This window comes from Chinchilla lanigera, unplaced genomic scaffold (assembly GCF_000276665.1).
Source record: "Chinchilla lanigera isolate Chin_1 unplaced genomic scaffold, ChiLan1.0 scaffold00064, whole genome shotgun sequence".
Classification (NCBI taxonomy): domain Eukaryota; kingdom Metazoa; phylum Chordata; class Mammalia; order Rodentia; family Chinchillidae; genus Chinchilla; species Chinchilla lanigera.
Window position 1 is genome coordinate 6,694,817 of NW_004955465.1, and position 13,233 is coordinate 6,708,049.

General features: G+C 50.4%; 1 protein-coding gene across 8 annotated transcripts in view; it reads right to left on the reverse strand.

Annotated features, from left to right (window-relative positions):
* The window catches only part of Rreb1 (ras responsive element binding protein 1), a 184,831-nt gene that overhangs the window by 122,224 nt on the left and 49,374 nt on the right, over positions 1 to 13,233 (reverse strand). For 2 of the 8 annotated variants that reach the window (XM_005398868.2, XM_005398860.2), the window contains exon 1: positions 10,884 to 11,159. The exons of 1 other annotated variant lie outside the window; for it this stretch is intronic. The gene's annotated coding sequence lies outside the window, so the exon portion shown is untranslated. 5 more of the 8 variants (XM_013521817.1, XM_013521816.1, XM_013521818.1 and 2 more) reach the window with 5 other exon arrangements.

Here is a 13,233-nt window from a genome sequence, read left to right on the forward strand (position 1 = left end):
CCTTCCCTACCCTGTTCCACCCAATCCCCAAGACCTGCCTACTTCTTAAATCTCTATCAAACCCATTTCTATTGCCACCATATTGAAGGCCATCCCGGTCTTAGAAACTAGCCTTCTAACTGACCTTGTGAACAGAAGAGAGATAACTAGCATCTTGAGCATTCTTGCTTCCCTTTAGCCTGATCTACTGTCCACTGTGGGTTGGGCTGATCATTAAAAATGCAAGTCTCACATCACTCTTTGGCATAATACTTGCTATAGCTTCCTAGAGCCTCCTCAACCCCAGTACTGGGGATCCAACACAGGTTCTTATACATGCTAAGCAAGTACTCTACCACCTAGCTATATCCCCCCCACAGCCTTTTAAAACTTTAAGACTGAGTCTGGCTAAATTGTCCACGTTGGCCTTGAATTTGTGATTCTCTTACCTTTCTTTGCCTCCTGAGAAGCTGGGATTACAGGTATGTACCACCAACTTCCTTAAGAACTCCAAGCACCATTCCCAACATACACCTCATCAGTCATTTATTCATTTTTGCATTCTTGTCTTTTCTTCCTCCAAACATACTGTTCTTTCACTGCCCTGGACACATCCCATCTTCCAACCTCAGGGCCTTTGTACAAGCTGCTCTCTGAAGCACTCTTTCTTTCCTCTGAGCATCCTTAAGGTACAAGCTAAAATGTCACGTTCACAGCTTGCCTTCCTTGAGCTGCTACCCAGAATCCCCTGCTGTGATGCTTTTCCTTGAGCTGCTACCCAGAACCCTCTGCTGTGACACTTTCTCAGACTGCTTCCCAGCATCCTCTGCCAAGATGTCTTCCTCTCAGCATCCTCCACTACTATCATACATGGAAGTCAAACTTCTTCCTAAGTTTTTGTTATATTAACTTTTAGCACTTTGCATAGATGACATATATTCGAATATTTATCAAATAAATAAAAATCTGTAAATGTTAAAAAAACAACATCATGGGATTGGCAAATTTGCTGGTGGAAAAATGCCTGTTTTTGAAGAGGAGAATCTAATACTGAATTGCACCTGATATAAAATTTTTAAAAGTGAATTGTGAAGCCTAGCTAAGCTCTTGAACCAGAAGTGTTTCTCAGAGACATTATTTTCATGACTTAAATATAAATCAAGGGAGCTGGGGGTGTTGCTTACTGGTATAACACTAATCTAGCATGTAAGAGGCCCCTAGCTTAATCTCTAACACTACAAAAAATTCAGAGGCATACTAGCGAGGCCTCCTTTATTTATTTATTTATTTTGTCTTCCTGAGACAGGGTCTCACTATGCAGTTCAGGCTGGGCTTAAGCTTACTTTGCAGCCCAGGCTGGCCTTGAACTTGCAATGATCCTGTCTCAGCCTCCTGTGTGCTGGGATTACAGGTGTGCACCACCACGCCCGGCCTCATTTTTTTTGAGACAAGGTCTTGATATGTAGTTCACACTGGCCTCGAATTCTCAACTCTCCTGCCTCAGCCTTCTGAGTGCTGGGATAACAGGCATGCACCACCATACCCAGAAGCCTCCTTTAAACTATACTTGACCCTAAACGTTAAGTATCAAGTACACACATATTTAACTAACCAAGCCATGGGAAACCTTTTTGAGATGTTCACTGAACAGTTTTATGAAGTTATCCTCTAAAATAACTATTAGGAGCCCTATAATGAAAGAGAAAACGGCTTTTTAAAAAATCTGTTTTCTGTATCAGAGAGGAAAACAAACAAGCCTCCTCAAAAATAAAACCAAGTTAAAATATCATGTCTGAATGCATCTGCCAGATCTAAGCCTAAACTGTAACTAGCAAGTAAGCACTTATTAAAAATATTTAAACATAGTAATGCTTTTGTTTTGGATTTTTGGGGTTGAGGATTGAACTCAGGTCTTCATGCATAATGGGTAGTAACGTATTTTTAATCAACTCAGATTTCATCCTGTATAAAGGATGCCGTAGATTTCTACCATGCAGTTTATTTTCTCTCTTTTTCTTTTTCTCTCTCTCTTTTTTTTAAACTTCTTGTTTTGAAAGGAAACCCATTCATATGATTTACATTGTGTTTTGAAACACCCATCCCATTTTCCTGGTATCTTCCCTAGTTTTGAAAATATATGTACCTCTTTAAAAAGAAAGTTAAGATGAGGTTTAAGATGACTTTCTATCTCCAGAAGTGTTTTACTTCATAAGTCTCAGCATACAGGAAGTTCTCTAAAATGACTGTCTTTATAAACATACTCTATAATCAACTTTTATCACGTATGTACACTGTACACACTCACATACACAAATAAAAGCTCATTCCCCATAGGTTTCTTGATTTGGCATTTTGTTTTAAATCCAAGGAGTAACGGTAAAAAGAGACGTTAAATTATACACAGACCAACACTCCCATTAACTCATACCACTAATGAAACACAACTCTAACTAGGCAGAGAAAATGGGCCTGCACATTGAAGCTCTGAAATGATTCTGGTCTTTGATCTGGGTGCCCATCTCTCCTACTTAATGTAAACTTCAAACCAAGAGCCATGAAGAGTGGTTATAATTAGTAAAGGCCCCAGTGTGACAGCTTTTAGAGCGAGTAGAAGTTAACAAAGTCCCCCCCCCTTTAAATTAGATTGAGCCAACTTTTATTTTAGGATTTCTGAAATTTAAGGTCTTTCCCACAACTATGTGCCTAGCACCAAACCTTTGCACGATGGGTGTACTAAAAAAAAAGTTCCCGTTTCCTCCGCTGAATCTGCAATTCTGTTTAGGCCAAGGCTTCCAAATTACATATGGCTCGTCTCCAAAAACTTTCGTCTATGCATTAGACATCAACACACATTATGGTGCATGTGAGCACCAACTATGCCATAGGTGGGCTGGGTGCAGGGGATGGCACACTGTCCCCGAGGGAGGGGGCACAGGCCAGCAGATAAATGACAGCAGACAGATGTGACAGATGGGTGTAAACATGATTCTAGAAGGAGGACCAAATGCTCGCTGGAAGAGCGAGTCCTTGGTAGGCTTTAAAGACGAGTAAGAAATGTTCTTTGCTGGGGAAGCTGACGGGAACACAGCAGACTGAACCACCTGCATGAAAGCAGAAAGAATTTACTCAGCGGCCGTGGTGCAGGAGATGGGAAGGCGAGAGCAGAGACTAGGGCTGCGGAGGAAGCCACTGTATGCCAAGGGAAGGAGCTTGGATTTCTCTCTGTAGACAACAGGGAGCCAAGAGATGTTTTCAGGCAAGCAAACAACACGCACGGCTCTAGCTTTGGAGGACGAGGCCTCTGGCAGCCGAGTGCAGGATGAAGTGCAGTCGGGAGGAACTGGGGGCAGGAAATTCACTTAGGAGGCACTGGTGACTCGATGAGGGTCTGGGCCGACACCGGCCAGGCTGAGAGACAGGAGCTGGAGGCCAGCAGGGAGGTTCCCAGCCCGGAAGGCTGGGTGGGCCGGTGCATTCAGATCCCTCTCCAGAAGGCAGGGAGAGGACTTTCATTTTTACAAGCACCTGCAGGGTGAGGTGTACCTGAAGCCTCCACTTGGGAGAAGTTGTAAACGGAGATACAGTAGGGAGTTGCCGGTTTATAGGTGAGAGGAGAGGGCAGAAAAGCGCCAGAATGCACAGGGCGCCGTGACTTAGGTTGTAAAGGCGGCTGCCAAGCTGGGCCACTGAGCACTGCTGGGAGAAACCGTGCTGGAGCTTAAAGAGCTGTCGCAGAGTTACCAATGTCCATAAAGTAAGCAGGAGCTGTGGCCACTGTGGGGGCAACGGTCTGCCCAGTGCAGGGAGCCCCTCCTTTTCCGGAATTCTGTCTGCCTATGGCTCCTACTCCATGGCTTCCTCCTCGCCTCACGCCCATGTGAGACATCTGGGGCTTGAAGGGGACACGGGGGACAAGTGCCAAGCAAGTGGCACTTGAGGACTGTTCCTGTCACGATACTAGACATTTCTGGCTGAGGCCGTGGGTCCCAAGAACATAAAAATAATCACTGTCTCCTTCCCTAGGTCCCTTGTTCCCTCCCTGTCCCTGGGACAACTGTCCAGCCACCCTGTCATGAGATGTCTGGACACAAGACCCCACGCTCAGAAAAACTCTTTGGTAAAAAGGGTGGATGGTTATGTAAGAATTTTTTGCAAAAAGTTGAGAAAACAAAATCAGCGAGGCTCCGAGTGCAGAAACATCAAGCAAGTAGGGGCTAGTTCAAATAGTTGAGAGAGAAAAAAGGTATACTCCACATAACTTGAAACACCAGGGAGAACTGGCAGACAGATGACAGCACCAAAGCAGTTTCCGAGATAACCGAAGAAGTGTCTCCGAAAGCCGTGCCACCTACCAGAACAGTGTCTCGGAACCAAGGGATCTGGTTTGTTTTAGAAGCAGATGAGCTCTCGAACTTTCAGTTACTAACTGGGTTTTCCAGTATACGTGATGCCACTTAATGTTCTCCCCAGCCCAATTTGCTGTGAGATCCTGAACTTGCCAACCAAGGTACCTGACAGGCAGTTATAAGAGCTTACTTCTTTAATGGAATTTCAGACCTACAAAGAGAACTTGGGTGATAAAGGGAGCACTCCATTCTACATGTACATATCGACAGCAGACTACTCTTTTTTTTTTTTTTTCTTCTTAGTGCTGAGGCTTGAACCCAGGGCCTCACCCATGCTAGGCAGGGGCTCTACCACTGAGCTACATCCCAAGCCCAGCTACTACTGCACTTTTAGTGCAGATTTTCTCACCCTAGGCTATCTGGGGCTGAATAAACAATCCTCCAGTGGGGGGCTGCCCTGTGCATCTCTGGTCTCTACTCACTGAAGGCCAGTAGCACCCCACCCCCTGGCAGAGCAAGACACTAAATGAAGTATCTCTGCACACTGCTAAATGTCCCTCAGGGCAAAGCCACCCTGCTGATAACCACGCCTCTCAAGAGTGAATCTCAAGCTTCCTGCCCACCTTTTCCTTAGAACCCATCTCTAAGTGACTTTGTTAAGCATCTGCTGGTTCTCCTTGCTCCTGGGATGAAACAGAAAGAAAGTGCTGCATTTATTTCCCCCATTTGCACAGAATCTCCTAGGTAAATTCTGCCTCAGGTAATGGAGCTGTGTGCAATTCTGGAAAGGAAATCCAGAGTGGATACCCACAAACCCTGAGCTCAAAATATACTGCTCTTCCATCTAGTCTGACTTTCTGGAACATTAATTTTATCTTCCCAACAACCCCATGAAGTAAGAAAGCTACAGAAAAGAAGTGTATATTCACATTCACCAACAACGATCCTGCCAGCAGCTGAAGTTTCTTTTTCAATGCCCTAACACTTTCAAATGCATCCACAGAATTAATTGCAAAAGGCTCTCGTCTTGATGACAAACAACACACCTCCCCTCCAGAAAAACAGGCAGTATATCTTTAATGCTGCATCCTCTGAGGCCAAGCCCACTATGAAAAGCAGTTGTTCTCCAGAGCTGGGCTGGGCTTGGGCGTTCTGGGTCTGGGACGATTTCTCACCAGCCCAAGGGGGAACCCAGAGATGAAGCTATAAAATAGTGTTGCTCTGAGCAGAAGATCAAACTTCGTGAAAGGCCTTTGCAAAAGCAGACTAAAACTTGGTCCAAAGAGGTACACCTAAATGAGAAATGTTTAAAACCAACTCAACCACCAGGCCTATCTAACATTTTTATAACCATTCAACTATACCGTCTCTGATCTGAAACGGGTGGGGGGTGAAATACCAAGCAAGCTCAGGGGAAAAACAAATAGAGCATTTAAAAGCTTTATCTAATTACCCCCACTGAGACTTTTTCTCTCCAGCCTGGCTGTCTGACAAAGCCAGTGGGGGATTTCATTCTTTCTCCACCCTGTGAGCTCCACCCCGCCCTCAAGGAGTCCTGCAGCCCTCAGGTGAATCCCTTTAGGAGCAGTCAGTGCCCCATCCCTGCCTTCACAGAGGTTTTCAAATTCTCTAAGCATTACTTGCTTGAATCACACAGAACAAACAGTCTCCACCCTCTCCCACTGCTTTGTCTGCAGCTCCTATTCACAGGCAGCCACCCCTACTGATGGGCAGACGGGCTAACCTGCCCTGCCGACCCATCACCGGCAAGACGCACCAGAGACCGGAAGGACAGTCCCTGTCCCCTCCTGGGCAGCCGTCAGCAGAGTCAGTGCCAGGTGCACACGGGTGCCTTTCAATCCACGCTGCACTCCGGAGAAACTGAGTAAAGCTTAGCTGATGGCACTGCCCAAGAGACTGCTAACTGGGAAAAGCTCCTCCTCCTTCCTCATTCTTCTCCCTGGGCAGTAAAGAAAACACCAGCGGCCGTGTTTCCTCGCTGGAGTCTGCCTTCCATGTGGGAGTGGGGAAATTACAAGTAAGTGATGCATTTCAGAAAGCACATCGTCTGCCTCCCTCTGGGTTTCAGATGGTTTCACCTTTTACCTCTGATTTATGGGGAGCCCCCCACCCGGGGTGTGGAAATCACTCTCTGACTCTTGCTTTGTGAAGAAGGCCCGGGCTATTTCTACTTAAAAATCACTTTCTAAGTGTAAACAAGAGAGAAAAGAAACAGAAAACTTACCACTTTAAGAATTATATTTGAATATAAGAAATACGACTCAACAGTGCCTATGGAGTGGTAGAGATGTAACAAGTGACTTTTAGGCAGAGAAACTTCTCATTCCACAGTAGGCCTACTGTCCACCCATAGGTGACCATGGGTGGTTACTGACCAAGGCTCCCACCACATCTCAACCTTTTCTCTCCGTGAAAATGGAATGCAAATCACAATTCTTCTGTCAGTGCTTCAGAAGATATTCTCAACCTAACATAACCTTTTTTTGAAAAGGTATCCATGTACTGGGCTGAATAAACTGGGTCGGGGATGGGGAAAATACAGAGGAGGGGCCATCTGGGACCTAATCTAAGAGACTGGTATCTCAATGAGGTGGGAAAGAAAACTATTGTCCCTTTATCAAGAGAAACTGTCCTACATAGTTTCTACTGATACTATACTGCATTTCTACCTTTTCAATGCAGATCTGTTTAATAAAGCATAAAGGTAAGACATCACTTTATGGGGTAGGTAAATTTCCAAAACAACAACAACAACAAAAAAAAAACCAAAAAACCACCACCAACAAATCTGTTATTAATATGTGACAGGTTGGGAAGGTTTAACCTAAACACAAAGGTAACAGACAAGACAAGCTGCCATTTGATACTACAGAGCTGCGTCAGAGAACACCGAACTTCAATTAAAAACACTTACAAAAGCAAGCAAGATTTAAATAAAAGTATAAAAGCAAAACCAACTTTTGCATCCTCCCTTCCCCAGGTCAAAGAACATCGAAGATTCAGAAATTAATTAAACCTGGTAAATAATGTAAAAAGGGAAGGACTCCCTTTCAGAAATGCTTTAGTTAATTTTAGCATCCTTCTGTTTAGCTGCTTAGCAACCCTTATCCTATGACCTTCTAAGCACCACCTACTTTTCAGAAGGATAATGAATAGAAACATCAAAAGAATTCACTTCTGGCTGCTTCTGGAGAGCAGGTTTAAGCAATTTTTTTTTTTTTTTTTGTAGGAGTTAAGTTTATATTAATTACACCAGGCAAATGTAAAATTTTTCGACTTCATCAGCCAAGAAATTTCCTTAGCTGACAACAAGAAAAGATGTTAAGAAGTGAACATACAACAGCAAGTAGAGACTTCCAAACTGACCTAGGAAGTGGAACCACACTGCAGTTCCAAATTGAAGAGTGAAAAATGAAAGTCCCCGAGCAGCAGCTAACTAGTGCCTGGCTCGCAGCAGCTAACCAATCAACAGCTGCTGATCGGATGCAGGACTAATGAGGTCAGACTTTACTTGCCTCTTTCAACACTGTGTACCTGTGTGCATCAGGAGTCTGCCTGGAGAATCTAAAATAAAAGACCCTTCCATCTAAAGGTCATTTGTTGGATGATGTCAGTGGCTAGGAATGGATGCACCACCTGTACCAGCAGAGTCAGATGCGTGCTCATTACACAACAAACACTTGTCTGCCATGAGGGCACCCAGCCTGAATTTCTCATGAGAAAGGAAGTGGTATCCAGGAAAACCCAGAGAATGACATCCCATATAGTATCAGCCAGCATCTGCAGCATCTCAGAGTATCATGTGTCCAAGCAAATCCTCTTGAAAAACAAACACCCTAAAGGGCAACTCAAGTATAGCAGTAGTTTAGTTTTAAGAACGATAAAACTGCAAATTCGTTAGCCTAAAATGGAGAAAGGGGAACAATTAAATCAAAGAGCTCCTCTCTCTTTCTTTTGTAAAAACAGGGGAAGAGGTTATTTTTTCACACATTTAAAACTTGATTAAAGCCTTTCAAATGTTTAATTCATCAGTGTAACCAAAGCTTAAAAACACATCAAAGCAGACCCATTAGCCAGTATCCAGAAAGCTCCTCCAAAGGGCAGAGGTAAAAAAAAAAAACCAAATTTTTAAAAACTGTAAAACTAGTGATCCACCTTGCATATGTTATTTGAAAAGTATTTCAAACCCATGCCTTCAAAAGTTCTGTGGACACTTGAACGAACTATATATATATATATTCTTTTTAACGAGATTTTAGCCAAGCCCTCAGCCTCTTAACTCAGACTTCCGGGTTTAATTATGTCTTAGAAACCATACCTGCCTACTGGAAAAAGCACCAAAGCTAAAGGATGCTTTCCACAAGTGTGAGAAAGTCTTTGCCATTTCCATTACCCACCTTCTACTTCATTTCACTTATTTCACAGTACTCACACACATGCACAGATCATTATATTACCCAAGAAGGGGGCAAAATCTCAAAAAACGGGGAGACACCGCCGGCAATTCAGCCTCTGCACAACTCAACTCTCCTTCAAGTCAGCTAGCTATACCTCGCAATTTCCAGCATCCCTATCCAACAGGCAAACTTTCTTTCCATTGGCTTTTAAAGGACTCAGTTTAAATCTAAACTCTAAAGCAAGAACGAGGGTGAACTGAACTCCAGTGGAAAACCCCCGGACAGGTTTTTCAGCATGCCAAAAAGTTTTATTTTTTATTCACCCTTCTCTCTCTCCGCCATCATCACCGCCACTGGCACCACTTAGCATCCTCCAAAAGCAGAAAAGCCCCTCTAAAGTGCCCGAAAAGTGTGCTAGGACTGGCTCTGCAGCCGTGTAGAATTTCGTAATGGAATGTGAACTGCTCGTCCGGATCTGGGCTCACGTTCTATCTCCTAACCAGTAAGGAGCGAGGGAGAGCAAATCTGCTGAGCAAGGAGAACTACTTTCCTCCTCTTTTATAACCCATCACGGATGCACCGCGGACGAGGGACGCGAGCTGCACGCGGCGCCTGTCAAGTGCCCTGCCCGCGCCCCCCGAGACCCCCGCCCCGCCGAGCGCCCCACACTCACGCGCGGCTGGCGAGGGGTGCTTTGGGGTAGTGGGGAGCACGTCCCATCCTGACCACGACCCCGGCCCCCGTCCAGAAACCACTCCGCTTCCCAGGGAGGGGGCTGACGACGGGAAGGACCTCCCCCGCTCCTTAGCAACCGTTAAGGTCGCAGTTTCCTAAGAGACCGCGAGCTGGGAGGGGGCGCGCGGAGCTCAGCGCGGGTGGGGGGGGGCCGCCCGCGTCCCCTTGCCTCCCTACCCGCCTTGCCAGCCCCGGCCTCCCAGCGCCCCCTCCCCGCAGCCACCAGCTCGGCGCTGCGGGCTGGGATGGGAGGAGGAAGCTAAGCCCCAGAACTCTCAAAAAATTGGTCCAGCGGGCGGCGGACAAAAGTTTCCGAGCGAGCGCGCTGCACAGCTGGGCGGCGAGGGGCCCGGCGGCCGCCCCGCCTCGGATGCTCCCGGCCTCCTTCCTGTGCTCGTGACGGCGCCGGCAGCCGAGCACCCCCCCCCCGCAATGCAGGCTCCCCCACGCCGAGGGCCCCCACGAAAACACGCACCCGGCCGACGGGAGAGCAGCGAACAATACGCGCCACCACGGCCCCGGGCCCCTCCGTTCTCCCCGCGCCCCGAGGCGGTGGTCGACGCGACCCCCGCCCTGATCCGGCCTGGGCGCAGGACAGGCCCCCTCCGGCCCGGCGCCCTCCGCCCCGGAGGATCAAAGTCCGCGGAGCAGGGCGCGGCGGATGCTCCCACCGAGCGTGGCACCCCCGCACCCTGCACCCCCGGCGGGCACCCCCAGCCCCCGCGGGCACCCCCAGATACCTTTCGGTGCTGGCGACGGCGGGCGGACGAGCGCCGTCATCTCCGCGCTTCCCAGCCCGAGAGGGACTCGAAAGTATGTAGGAGAAAAGTTTCCCCTCCCACATGGGGGGGAGGATGTCGGGGGAGCGAGGGCGGAAGATGGAGAGCAGCGTTGGGAAGATGTTTCAGGCCGGCGGTGCGCGCACCATCCGAGGCCCCGCGGTGCTGGTTAAAAATAAACTCGGCGGCGCGGGTCGGGCCGGATTCCTGCGCTCGGACGGCTAATATGGATGCGCATCAGGTCCCGCTGGCGGGGCGCTGCGGCCGCTCGCGCCGGGAGCTGGTTGGCAGAGCCGCGGCTCGGGAAGGGGAAAGGAGCGGAGGAAGGGGAGGAGGAGGAGGAGGAGGAGGAGGAGCAGGAGCGGCGGCGGCGCGCGGCCGGAGGGAGAAGCTGCCCCGCTCCTCCTGGCGCCCCGGCCCCACCGCCCCGAGCGCACGCCGCGCGACCTGGGGCTGCGGGGTCCTGCGCCCCTGAGGCGCGGAGTTTCCCAAGTACGACGCGCTCTGCAGCCCTCGCCCTCCCCATCCCCAAAAAAGTTCTTTAGAAGGTCGCTCGGGCTGAGCCCCGGACATCCCGCTGCCACCCGAGCGAGGACCGCGGGCCCGAGCCCAGGTCGCGTACTTACGGCCCGGCGGGGCGCTTGGCTCCCAGGCATGATGCGGTGAGGACCGGAGGGCTGCGGGGAGAGGACGAGGAGAGATGCAAACTTGTTCCGGAAAAGGAATCAAAATGGCGTTTCTGGATGTGCAAAGTTCATCAACTCCGCAGTCACTTCCCCTCCTCCTCTTCTCCCACTGGGAGGGAGGTGGGCGAGCGCTGGCGACCCCAGCGCCCCAGCCGCCGTCCCGGCCCCCGGCCCGGCCCCCCGCCCCGCTTCCTCGCCCGCACGCCCGGAGCTCGCTCCCCCTCACCCTGATAAGTAGACACATCACGTGTTGCTCCTGCGAGTCTCCTGGGGACGTGTTACTGAGCGGCCGCGGCGCGGCTCGGGGGGGCGGGGGGAGCGGTACCCGCTCGTCCCTGCCGCTGCCCCCGCCCCGATCTCAGCGGGGTGACCGCGGCTGCCATCCCGGGATGGATGGAGGTGGCGTCCCCACCCCAACCCCCACCGCAGCCCCAAGTTTGCTTTGCTACCTCCGGAGGCGCCCGGGGCGCCGAGAGCCGGGCCGCCCCCCGTAAGGGGCTCGGCCGCCGCCGCTGGGCGCTGTCCCCATCGGTCTGGCGACCACTGTCCCCCGCCCCCGCACCCCTCCCCCGCAGCCCCCAGCTGCCCCCGGCTTTCCATCACTTTACTGCCCGGTTTGTTTCACTATTTTAAGGGAGGAGACGGGGAGATGGCGATGCCCGAGAGGGGCTCCTGGGAGGGAGGAGGGGGTTGCAAAGCGGGGTTGTCCGGGGTCCTCGGCCCGGCGCAGTGCCTCTCGGATTGGGAGGGGCGCCCCTCCCGCGCCGGGCCCACCCCACGCGGTCCTCGCCCCGCATCCAGGTGGAGCGAGTTAGGATGGGGCTGGCGATCGGCTGCAGCGCTGCACCCTGCCCCCAGCCCCACGCCGACTGCCTCCCAGGTCCTCGCTCCTCACCCCAGGCTTCGCAACGCGGCGGCTCTCCCTCTACCGAGCGCGCAGCGCGCCTCGACGTTTGTCACCTTCCCTTCCCCACGCCCCTCCACTGATGCTCCAGCGGGGACTGCCTGGCCGCGAGGGCCCGGGATGGCGGAGACGCCTACCGCCACCGTGTCCCCACCCCGCGAGGGAACGGCTGATGCTGTGTCATCCACGTCGCCCTCCAAGGCGTCAGGGAAGCCACATGCAATATCTCTTTCTCTCAGAGGGCTCCAGTTTCAGCTCTGGGAAGCGGGAGCCCTCCTCCGACCCGCTCTCCATCCCCGCGGCTCCTGCCGCCTGCACGCGCCTCACCCTGGCTGCCTCGGCCGGCCGCAGTTACCCCGAGCTCACTCGGAGAAAACAGGCCTGGGCTGCGCTTCCACCCTACGGCTGGCTGACCAGGCTCCAGCTGGTAATCTTTCCCTCCCGAGCTCCTGAAACGGGCTGTGCACGGGGTCTTTAAAGCATCTTCAGAAAGATAAAGATGATGGTGCTTGCTGCAAATAAACATCACAAACTCCCCAAATTCTAAAGTGGAAAGGGCAGAGCACAGGCCCAGAGAATTAGGCAAGATGAGGTTGTACGGGCAGAAAGCTGGCTACTCTCGAGGTAGTATGACCTTTGACCCTGGCCCCACCCCTCCGGCTCCTCTGAGGACCCTTGAACACCATACAAACTGGTAAGGCCCGATGTGCGTTTTAATTTGAGGCCTTTCTTCATCTGCACTTTAGTTTTCACGGCTTCCGACAAGTGCCTGTCTAGGGATGGGTCCTGGCCAAGACAGAACTCTCTGGAACGAAAGCAAAGCAGTTGGACAATTACCTCTAGATAAGTAGGCTAAACTACAGCCCAACTGATTCAGCTGCTGTTTCTCTGACTTCCAGTCATCAAAATGAAGTTTTCTGAACCTGTTCTGTTTCCCAGGGTCTCCTGTTTACTGAGGTAAATTCTACCCAGAGACACTGGAACACTTGCATTTTTTTCCTAGGCCTTTCCCCACCCCCAAACCTGTCGCCAAGTACATTATCAAACGTTTTTTATGAAGATTGCCCTGTCCTGAAGGAGACGGGCAGGTCTCTAAACAGAAGCTATATAGTTCAAGTCATCCCAGAACTGGTCTCTTGGGCTTCCTCGAGATGTACTCCATTGAGAGGGCAAAGGAAGTCCTGAAGAGGAAGGGGGATGTTCTCACTTGCCTGCCTGTGATTCAGAAGTTTGTCTTTCCTGGTCTCCCAAAGCAGTGGTAGGTTTTGAGTAGGAACAATATCAAAGTTGGAATTTTACTTGCAATTTAGCTTATTGTGTAAAATACACTGCAACCTCCAGAGCTACACAAATTTTCACAATAAATCAGTATTTCTTTTTTTTTTT